The sequence below is a fragment of the Stegastes partitus genome, unplaced genomic scaffold (assembly GCF_000690725.1).
Source record: "Stegastes partitus isolate 25-593 unplaced genomic scaffold, Stegastes_partitus-1.0.2 Scaffold16, whole genome shotgun sequence".
Classification (NCBI taxonomy): Eukaryota; Metazoa; Chordata; class Actinopteri; family Pomacentridae; genus Stegastes; species Stegastes partitus.
The window spans coordinates 593,057-605,190 of NW_007577747.1; positions in this window are offsets into that span (position 1 = coordinate 593,057).

Sequence of the window (12,134 nt, forward strand, 5' to 3'; positions counted from 1 at the left end):
CACGAAAACAGAAATCTTCATTTTATTATTATTATTGTTTTTTTATATTAACTATATTTCATTCTATGGTGGTTGAATGGCTGCACTCTATAGTAAAATGAAATGCTTTTCTATTATGATGACTACAAAAACAACTTGAGTGGTGTTTTTGTAAAGGCGTTTGAGCCCTTCGTCTGCAGTGTAACGTTAAGCAATGTTTTCAGAAAAATGTTTCACCACCACAACAGGATTGTCTGTGTGGGCTGGGCTATAGCTACAATTTACATTATTAAAACTTTAGATACTAAACATAGATCAATTTCTAATATTTGACACCTCACTAGAACTGTCCAATTTTATATAATTGAGCCTTCAGTTGTGACTTTAAACATTTAAATGCTGCTTCTTCTTTTGATGCTTAAGCGTATTTTGCTGCTAATAATTTAGCACCTTCACTTTTAATAAGAATGTAAATGTTCAGCTTTAATGCTGTATTTTCTCACATATCTGAACGTGATTTCTACTTTCACTGAAGTAAGAGGTCGAAGTGCTTCCTCTAGCAGTGACTCTTTGAATGACTCTGTCCACCAAACTGTGATACAATATAAAGTACATGCCACTCATGCTGACTGGTGTCTTCACAGTCTCTATTAGAAATGAGAATGTCAGTGAAGCTCGGCAACTGGCAGCTTTACACGCCACCTTATGGACAAATGATGCTGAGCACATTCAGCGGTGCCACTCACAGTCACTCATGTTTACTGAGCCGAGCACAGCTGGACAGGATCCCGATGACTGATGGTAACCAGTGATTACTCTACAATAATCTTTGTTCTCACACTTTCAGTCTTTTCCCTGCTTAAGTCACTGTTGCTCTTCCTCTCATTTATTACTCAGTGACTTAATTTAATAGGGTTTGTTACACAATATCCTAAGCATTGATTAAAAAAAAAACAAAACTAAAAAATCATGTGACATTTGAGGACATGCTATGCATCAAACTATACCCTATAAATGAACATCTGACTATTAGATATTGTGATTAAGTGCGGTCTTATTTTTCAGAAGCTGCAAACAGATTTTCCTTTCAGAAAGAAAATCTAAATGAAATACAAGACCAGAGGTATCACTAAATTAGGTTTTAATAATTCAGTTCCATATTTTTCATTCTTTAACAAAGGGATAATACTACACTATAAGAGAAGAAATTGATTTCAGTGAGCTTATTGATGCACTAAGTCAAAAGCTCTCAAAGCAGCTGGCTATTTGATATATTCATAATCAACTGCGCTGATGTACTGCCTAACGGTCTTAAACTGCGATGGATCTGGCAGGAAATGAAACAAATTCGATTGGCTTTCTGCTTCGTGTCTGAAGATTGGCTGCTTTGTTTCCTTTTGATTGGTCAATTAAAAGTGCGCTTCCACTTTCAAAGACTGGACCCATTACAGAAAGTAATTTCAAGAGCCAAGCTGTTTGCCCTGCGCTCTCTGCTACGAGGAATTCCCTCTTCACTTTGCCGAAGTCAGGCAGCGGGAAAGAGAGTTGGTAATATTAGCTCCCGTTTTTATTGAGAGATCCATTAATTGTAGCCTCATGCTGCTGACCCTTTGACCCCCACTGACCCCTGGACATCATATTACCAGCCGGGCAAACTGGAGTTAAAGCCAGCAAGCCAGACACATCCCCGCTCAAAACAAACAGCAATTTTCAACTATTTTGTTTTGCATTGCAGTGAACTGTTTGATTGGCTGTTGGTATCCAAAACTACCAGCAAAAATGTCTGCATGCACATGAAAAAAAAAAAACAGAAAAATTGCAATTTTGTTCATTGCTTCTCAGCAGCAACTTGATCTTGTGTTCATGTGCATTTTAATTAGTATTCAGAAGGTGTCAGCCAACTAAAAGATGACAAATCTTTTTTCCAGAGAGCGGCCTGAGAGCGAAAAACATTAAGGCAGCACAAGAGCATATGCATTAGGCAATGGAAAAACATCCAGCTAGTGGGGTGGGGTTATGTACAGTAATATACCACCATTAAGTATCCTACTTATCTAATGCTACCATTAAGTATGCCAAGTCTTTACAAGGAGTATAGGATTTCATTGAAGTTATCCTGACATGATTGCGAGCACTGTGTGCAAATTATGCTAATAATATGTGTTGACAATATGAACCTTTTATAGAAGAATATGAGCGCTATTTCATTTCCTGTTCCTTGACAAGCTATTTTCGAAGATGATCGCTGAACACATTTATTGCAGCTTTATGATGGGTCATTTAGGAAGTATCATTCCTCCAGTACTTTACAGCGTCTCTTTATCAGCTGTTGAGCACCCCACAATAGAAGACTTGTGTAACTTTATATACGCCTTTGTCTGATGGCTACATAAACTGCACTCTACCTGTTTTTCGACAGCCGAGGCCTGGGCCCAGGACGGGCGTTGAAAGCAAATACCTGATTGTATTAGTGTCTCCCCTTTAAGCTGTTGTCACCTAGCTGACCGATTATGGGCAATTACCTGCTCTGTCGGAATCCTAGCCGAATAGATTGAATTCAGATTGATTTTTGCCCAGGAAAGAGGAGGGAATTTAAAGCCTTTTTTAATTGGGTATTTGGTGTGTGCTGATCTGAACACCGTGGCCTTCCCGAGGGATCCTTTATGGGCCAATAATGGCATTGGAGTGGGGGGGTGCTGCAGTCTCGTCTGCCGACTCCCTCCCAAGGCCATAACCCTGCATTTGCTCTGAGTGCTTTTCTATTATGCATTGATAGTTGAGCATCAATCAATAAGAGGGGAAACAGAAAACCCAGCGAAACCAACTTCTTAAGTGTAAAATGCCTCTTAATACCCGGGGCCTTTCAAACAACTTAACCTGGACGCTTTTTACCCTCGCCCTTCCTCCCTCTGCTCTTTGAGGGACACTTACCGGCGCCTGGCGACACAATGTTTTATTTAGGAGGGCTGGAAATGTGCAGCTCTCAGGTGAAAATGTACCACAACCCCCTGGTTATACCTCAGCCATAAATCAGCGTGTGTAAGCAGGCACAGAAACAGACTTACAGAAGCAAATACATCATTGCATTTCCATTAGATTTGCACATTTTGCTGTTGCGTTTGAAATATCCTACCGACAAAAGATTCTCAGAATATATCAGCAAAGCAAAATAAGCAATGGCTTTTCATGGACTGTTGGAAAATAATAACCATCCTCAAGGTTGATAAGGTCGGAAGAGACTCAGTTTATTACGTTATGAATGCAGCATGTCTTGAAATCAAATCCCACAAATGATTTAAAGATGATACGAAAAAGATGGCGTCTTTACATGAACTTTGCAGTTGGCTGAGATTAAAATAAAAGGCTACAGAGTCACCTTTCATATTACCAATGCCACAGTTCTCCAACCTGGGGCAATTCCGGGAAGGAAAGGGGGGAAAAGCAAAGCCTGACCAGCTGATAAGAGGAGCGGTGGGGATCGGACCCCCTCAGTGGAAGAGATAAGAGAGAGACAGTCACAGCAAAGGCCAGCCACATAATACACAAGCCCACCTCCAGCCGTCTAAATCTCCCATCAGCACCAGTCCCCACCGGCCCTCCTGTCACCACTAATGCACCTTTTCCTATAGGACGAAGCCCCAGATGCAGTAAGGTTATCTGGGGCTTTGCGGGACTTCTCGGAATTGGCAAGTTCACCTTTCCTTTAGTCCAGATGACAGGAGATGATACAGTTGGAGGGGATCGATTGTCGGTTGCATTGCGTGTCTTCATTCAACATTTTCGACCCTCTTCGGTCGCTGATAACCGTTTTAACATATCAACAAGTTAAGGTGCAGACGCCGTATCAAAGCTGTGAATTTTACAACAAATCTGAAACTATTATCGTCTCCGTGTTGCAACAACAAAGTGTTACACAACACTGGCATGAGGGAAAGTGATTTCCCAGAAACCATTAGTCCTGCCCTTCTTCAGTCTGCCCCGAGTCCACCATTAAAACATTTCTGTGCGAATGATTAATTATCCCAATAAAAAAAAAATCACGTTCTAATGACCAAATCATTTTGTAATCAGTGTTAAGCATATTAAAAGCTGTCACCGCCTCCATTTGAAAATGTCACCGTCGCCACCACCACAAAAAGACAAAAATATTAAACTGGCTGGGGTGAAAGTGGTGGGGGCATATGCATAGAGAGGAGAGGATGCCCCCAAACTACTTTGGTTACACAAACTTTGTTTTCGGCCTCAATGCATCAGAGCCCTCTCCCTCCGTCTGCCATCTGCTGCTGAAGAATCTGTTTCACTCGATGAGCCAAGCCCAGCCTTTATTGGTCCTAATGGCACTATCAGCTGAGCCGCCAAACCCAATTACCTTTTAAAAAGGGAGGCCACCCCAGCTAATCATGGCTGCCTAACCTGATTTGCCTGTGATGAAGAGACGGGATAAAGAGCAGTTAATGGAGGGAGAATGATCTCACAAATACAAAAAACTCAATTCATTTCTCCGGGAGAGCAATCTGTCCGATTCAGCGGTAATGGAGTGGAGATTCATTAGTCCTCAGGCCTTAGTAGTAGCACCGTCCCCTTATCAACTGAATGACAAAAGAACATTCAGTGTTCCCTGTTTATAGACTTCATTTTGTTGGGAAGGCACACAGAAAGGTGACAGATTGGTAACTGAGGCTAGATATCAAGATTGGGTGGCGTTTCTGCACCTTTTTAATCCAGCATCAAATCACAATGCACCGACAATTAGAAGGACAGCAACAGCTATAATTGCCACTTCCTAAATGATAAAAGACTTGAATTCATGGCAATTAATGTCATGTATAAACTGTAAAACTACATTTTACATTTCTTTCTTTTTTTTCCAGTTAAGCAATAAAAGGACTGGCACAACTTAGAAAATCTGTTCATATACCGAAGCCTATTCTTCTACTTTGTAAGAACGCTTTAAGTGGCTTGGAACATAAATATTTAATAAACTGTGTTTCCGGAACCTTTAGTAACGTTTTATTGCTGGTAATGTGATGTAAGCCAGCTTTTTATTATGTTGAACCAGGAGTTGAGCCAAAGAAGTCACCAACACTGATTTCAGCGGCGCAACTGGCCCGGGGAGATCACTGCATCACAAACAAAACACGGACTTCAGGGATTTAAGTGTCTGTTTTCCAAGTTTGATTCATACTCACACGGTCGTTCAGAAGTTAAAGCTTTCCTGGGCTTCACCATTCAGTATCCAGGCCTATGCTGGAGCGACATGTCAGCCAAGAACTCCCGACATCTGCCCCGTGCTCCAGCAGACTCCAGCCTCATTCACACGCATGTTCCCTTGATGATGTAAGTGACACGCATGAATGACCAATTGATGCCAAGAATGTTATGCAGGGGATGAATCACTGAGAGCATGGGCCGAAGGACGGCAATGACCCGACCCCCAACCCTGCAAAATCCATACACCGCTGCAGCTTCAGCTTGGCTTGGCCCAGATATGATCCAGAGGACGTCGGCTAGATGGGGCATAGGGCCATAGCCAGGGTTTGCAGACGGACATTAGGCCAAAGCCAGAGTTAAAATCCTATTAGTTTGAGTTGGGAATCGGATTATCGTCGTCGAGAATCACTCGTCTGGCAACTAGGGTCTAATTTACGCCAATCAACGGCAATTATTGAGGGGAAGGGAGCCCCTATTAGAGAGCCTCATCCACTTAGTCTAATGAATGGGGAAGATTCAATCTTGGCTGTGGAGACGCATTGGAGAGCTGCAGCTGAATGTGACTGCACCAGCAGGCTGAAGAAGAGCTGCTGTTATTTATCAATGGTGCCGTGCTGTCAGAGCAAACATGCGTCAGCCATGGGGCACTGGGCTCTGGTTTCTGATGGTCTGAGGGCACTCTGTCCAGTAAAGCGGTTAGCGTAGCTCTCTATAACCCATTATGTGTATATCATACTTGTCGTGACATGTGACTGTGTGTACGCCATTATTTAAGCCCTCAGAGCTGGTTGTTTTACTTCTCATCATAAATCATAAACTCGGACTTCTAAAATGCTCGTCAAAGCCCAGGGTGCAAGCAATCAAAGTTCTGTGAATGCTATTAAATACAAGTGTTCTCTAAGTATTGTACTATAAATTGAGAATAAATTCTGTCAAGTTAAGTCAAGTCATAAAAAAAGTTTAAATAGTATCATCATTTCAAGACATGGCAGCGAATTCTAAAACTCGTTGGTTCAAAGCTACTGACTGATTTGCTTATCATATTCTAACTTTCTCTTATTTCAAATGACATCACATCAATGTGTTATCTTCAACTGGTGCCGTTATTTTTTTTCTCCATTCTTACACTGCCCTCTACTGCTTCAAAAGCAAACTATCACATGTGACTGTCAATGGTAGATCAGCTGTCACCTATGCCAATAGGCTTAAACTTTCTCTTTCAGAAGCCAAACACATAAAGAGGACATATTTAATAACAGTCATACATAAATGGCATTTGGATAAAATTGAAATTTCAAACTGCATTAAAGGTCAGTTTGGAAAAGCTGTGACTGCTGATTATTGATTATGAGCATATTTGTAGGCGGATGCAAAAATAAGCCTCATTCATCCTGCATGTGCAAGTGTTTGTGGTGAATCTTCAAATTGCATCAGATCCTGTGTGTGTGTGTGTGTGTGTGTGTGTGTGTGTGTGTGTGATGACTTCTTGCATGAGAGTCCCATGCTTCAGTCTGGTGTTTTTTTTGTTTTTTTGCAATTGTTGAATACAGAAAAAAAAAAAAAAGGTTTCTGTCTGAGTTTTATACAGATGATGATGTCCTGAAAATTTCAGTGGGGGAAATTCCGTTGCCTTTAATGGCTTTCTGTTGGGGTTTAGCTTTTCCAAAATTAGTGAGAGGGTGCAGACATGCACAAAGTTATTAATAACACCTATTATTTCCAGTCGTGAGGGTTTCATTTCCGATCGAAGCTGTTGTGATTTTTCCGTGCCGAACAAAGAAACCTTGCAATCGACGCACAAACTTTTCAACCTTTTCGCCTTCGCCGTTGACGTGTTTGTCGAAGGCGCAAGGATTTTGCTGTGAAAAACAAGCATCTGTTGGCAGTTTCCTGAGCCTTTCACCTTATCAATTTCATTATCTTCATTTTTACAAAAAAATGTCAATAAACAACACATGTCCTGTTACTGCTTTTACTGCTCTAGAAGTGTAGTAGACACGAGCTAAGTGCCTCATATGGGTTTTTCAAAGTTAATGATGAAAGTTTTGAAGTTATCATTCACAAAATAAAAATAGTTTCCTCCCACATGTATACCAATTGTAAAAAATCTCACAGAGAAAAAGAAAGAAAGAAGAAAAACAAAGTACAAACTAATTTTCTTCCAGCTACATTAGTGGGAAAACTGGGTTGTGGTAAAGGCCATACACTTGCTCAGTGACTCATCTTTTTCCTTTGACTTCGCCGCTTATGGGAACAGGGGGATGCAGACTCATTTCAGACTGTGTCCTTTCCCTTTTCAAGTGTGACTGATCAGGCAAACTTTGTCCCTATAGGCTGCGGGGGTGTCAAACCATATTTGTTCCTATGGTGACCTTCACTGCTGCCTGTGGGCTGCTTGTTCCATTTTACTTTTATGCTCTCGTAATTGCTAATCATTGTCCCCACTGAGGGTACTTCATGGTTGAAGGGGAGATGTGAATACACTGAACCCAGTAGCCTTTCATAATGACCCTCTGACATGCGAAAGGTTTCGATTCTGGCAGCCGCCTGAAAGCAAACAATGTCAGACCCCTAACCACAGGCAGCCACCTCCTCACATGCGTTGTGCTGAGCCTGCCATATTGCTGAAGTAGAGCAAAAAGGTTGAAAACACAAACAATATCAGGTCCAGAACATTGATTTGAACCACTGCTTTGTTCTGTCTTCATACATGTGTTCATTAGGGCCCAAAACTAAGCTCTGTAAAATAATTTTGATGAATTTTGAGAATTATTTTTACGTTTTCCAACATCAGAATTTTTGTATTTCCTCTCTAAAAAAAAATACTCTAAAAGCCATTTTTAAGGTTCAGTAACTCCGACAGCAATGAAAGGTGGTGAGGACACAAAACTTCCCCTGTATCTGTGGTTTAAACAGAAGCCCTAGAAAATATAAAAAAAGTTCAAACAAGGGTGGTAATGAGGCCCCATAAAGCTCCTGTAATCTTATAAGTGTATACATATATACATATATAATTATTTACCACAAAAAAACAGCCTTTGGTTAAGTATTCACCAGATTTTTGGGCCTCCAACATCAATAGAATTTGATGTGAGCAAATATGGTAACTTAAGTTTCTAGTTTTTTGTTACGTTGACATGCCAACAAGCTGATGTGGACTCATGTGTGCACAAAGTTGTCATTATACATGCAAAACCACAAGTTGCTTTCATGTTGTCTTTATGTTAAACGACAACATATGAGGCTTATATGTTACTGATATATTTGTCTAACCTTAGTTTTGGGTCCCAAATAGTGTTGTATAAAATCTGAAGTGACATGGATTGACCGAGCTACAGATATTACAATGGAAAGGAATCAGGCAACAGTTTTGGAAAGTTGCTTATTCACTTTTTGGCAGAGAGTTACAGGTTAGTGACAGTCTAGCTGGTAAAGCTGTTCTAATGTTAATGCTAAGCTAAGCTAACTAGCTGCCAGTGGCTCAACTCAATAATGACGCATAAATGTTTCGACCTAATTCTCAGTAGGTAAATCAACTATTGTATTTACAATTATATTCTTTGACGATAACAAGCTCAGTTGTCTTTCAGCGGTGAATTTATAAGACAAACAAATTGTATGTGAAAGCTCGGACAACCAGGATCTTTCTGCGTGGAGTCTCCAGGTTCTCTCCATGCAGCGTGGGTTCTCTCCGGGTTCCCCAGCTTCCTCCCACAAGGTTCAAAAACATGTTGAGGTTAATTGGTGATTCTAAATTGTCTGTAGGTGTGAATGTGAGTGTGCTTGGTTGTCTGTCTCTAAGTGTAGCCCTGTGATAGACTGGTGACCTGTCCAGGGTGTCCCCTGCCTTCACCCTGAGTCAGCTGGAATAGACTCCAGCCCCCCATGACCCTAGTGAGGATTAAGCGGTGTATAGATAATGGATGGATGGATGATGTGGCCCCCAGGTCTGACAAGTAGAGGCAAAGTGAAAGTGACTGAAACGTGCATGCTTTCTAACGGCCAGCAGGGGGCGACTCCTCTGGTTGCAAAAGGAAGTCAGATTATACAGCAGTAAGTAAGAAAACGATCATACTTCTTGGTTGACAGTTTATGGTGTCAATCGCTGGTTTCAGAACTTTTTGACTACAGCATGATGTTCATTTTCTAAATTATGATCCTGCTTATTAAAATAGACAACAGAATGAAAACAGTGACTGCTGCTAGCAATGTCCGGGGTCCTACTTTTCTATGTTATCATTGTCTGAGACTAGAACTTTTCTCTAGATAACAACGTGGGAGAGTACAGAACACCTTCAAGTTATTGGTGTGAGGTGACAAAACATGCCAGTGCAGGCAAGAAATGTGGATGCAGGGAAATTCCTGTACCACATACACAGCCACTTGTAAGACTCTTGCAGGGTCATTTTGTCTTCACGCAATGAGGACACTTGAAACTCTGCAGGCAGCGAGAATAGGCGTACGATCTCTGCCATCAGCAGCTGAGAGGAGGCGGGAGCTTCCTCCCCCGTATATTAATATACCACAATTGTCACCATGTTAGCGAAGGGTGGGAGGTGACAAAGGAAGCCCCTTTTGATTAACTTTTTCTTCTTCATCACTTGCACTGAGTGAATTAAAACAGACATAATACAAACATATTCACGTGCCTTAAAAGTGAATTGATTTGTGTCAAAAGTGCTAATAAATTTGGAATTAATGTTTTTACTCTGCAATAATCTACAGGAGGTTTTGTTGACACAACACACACAACCGGCATAGGAGGTAGCTTGCACTTTAAATGAGTGAGCAGTCTGTTCACTGCAACAATTGTCTTAAGAATAATTTTTTCTAAAAATATGTACCTGTAAAACAGCACATTACAAGATACTCATTTTGTGCATGATTTCACTACATGGACTCCTGTTGTAATTGCAATCCATAGACGTCACATTAGCTCGTGTGTTCATTTCATGCCAACTCACCTACGGCCTCCGAGTTGAGGTCACTTATTTTCTTAAAATAAAACATGCAAAAACTTTTACCTAAACGATGAATCTTGCAACATCCCACAGCTCTACTCCAAACACTTGTTGAGTTATGATGTTTGTTTTTTTTAAATTGGCCCTTGGTGTTAAATTTTATCTTAAAATTTTTTTTTCATATTTTCAATGGATCTGAAGATATTCCCTTCAAAAAGTCCATAAGTCCATCCATGTATCTATACATTGCTTAATCCTCACTAGGGTGAAGGCAGGGGACACCCTGGACAGGTCACCAGTCTATCACAGGGCTACACTTAGAGACAGACAACCAAGCACACTCACATTCACACCTACGGACAATTTGGAATCACCAATTAACCTCAACATGTTTTTGGACTGTGTGGGAGGAAGCCGGAGAACCTGGAGAGAACCCACGCTGAGAACATGCAGAAAGATCCCAGGTGTCCTCACCGGGACACGAACCAGGACCTTCTAGCTGTGAGGCGACGGTCCTAACCACTGATGCACCTTGCAGCCCCCCATCAAAAATCAAAACAATCATTAAAAGTGGATTTTCCGATCAGTCGGTTTTTGATTTAGCACCAAATGATATTTTGGTATGACAAAATTAAGTTGTTTCTATCCGCAACAACATTTGGTTGGTTTTTAGTGGAGATATTAATTTTTGAATTTTTCGTTCTGATGTTAAATTATAGATTTGTATTATTTTAATTTCTGTACATAATAATAATAATAATAATAATAATCTGCATAAGCTATTGGTATGATTACAAGTTCCTACGTTTCCTTGGAGATTCTGGGATATTCAAAAATGAACAAATGGTGAGGCTCTGAAGATGCTTTAAAAGAATCACTGAAGTTACAACATTTAACCCCAATTAAAAAGAAAATAAATTTAAAAAAATCATAACTCAAAAATTATTTATAGTAGAGCTTAGGTAGACATTTTTTTTTTTTTTTGCACTATTTTTTCCCCCCAAAGAAAATAGATGAACTGAACTGAGATGTATTCTGAAATCTGGTTGAATTAGCATGACGTGACCCTTGAGCACATCCAGCAGTAAACACACAAAACAAGAACATTCCTTCCTCTGAGATGCTGCTAGAACAGGGAGAACATTCACTTCAGTTTCTTCTATATTTCCGTTTGCATCCATATGACAGTCTCATGTACAATTTAAAATAGTTTTTAAAAAAAATATGAACAAACAAGGCTTAAAAAATACAGAAGTTGTAGTTTTGTCACTACAGTAAAGTCGGCGTTGTTTCTCGGACAGTGTGATCTCTGCGCGGCGCACAAACGATCTCTGCGCGACGTCAATCCAACCATGACGACCGACGCAGCTGCGTTCGACGCGTTCACGAGCCTCGACGTTCAACTCCAACGGTAAGTCCGTTAATATTAAAAAAAAAAAAAAAAACACGGGTACAAACGTGGACTTTTTGTGCCGTGTGTATTTGAAAAAAAAGTTTAATACTGAACCCACGCCGTGAATTCGGGCGGTAAATGTGGCGAAAGTATTTGGCGCGACGAGTTTTGAATTTGTGCTTCATGCGGACGTGTGAGGTCAGCGTCTGCTAACATGTCTGCCAAGCTAGCTGTAGCCTTTAGCGTATTAAACGTCTAACTTAATTGGGGTAAGTGACCACTCCAGAGTTCAAGTTGAAGTTGTAAAGTTAAGTGTGGCATTCCTTTACAACTCTGGTTGATAGAGAGGTTGATATTATCCAGACATCATAGGTAAAATCCCACCTGAATTGGTAAGGCAGCGAGCTAATTAGAATTAGCAGTAGTATTTAGCAGGGTGGGCTAGCTAGCTTTAGCTAAATAATGGCAAGAAAAAACATCATTATATTAAATGATAAGGATGTGCAGTGTTACATTTCTGCAATTACACCAACCCTTGCATTTATTTAATTTTTGTCACGTTGTGGTTACAGTATGGATTACATCGCTAG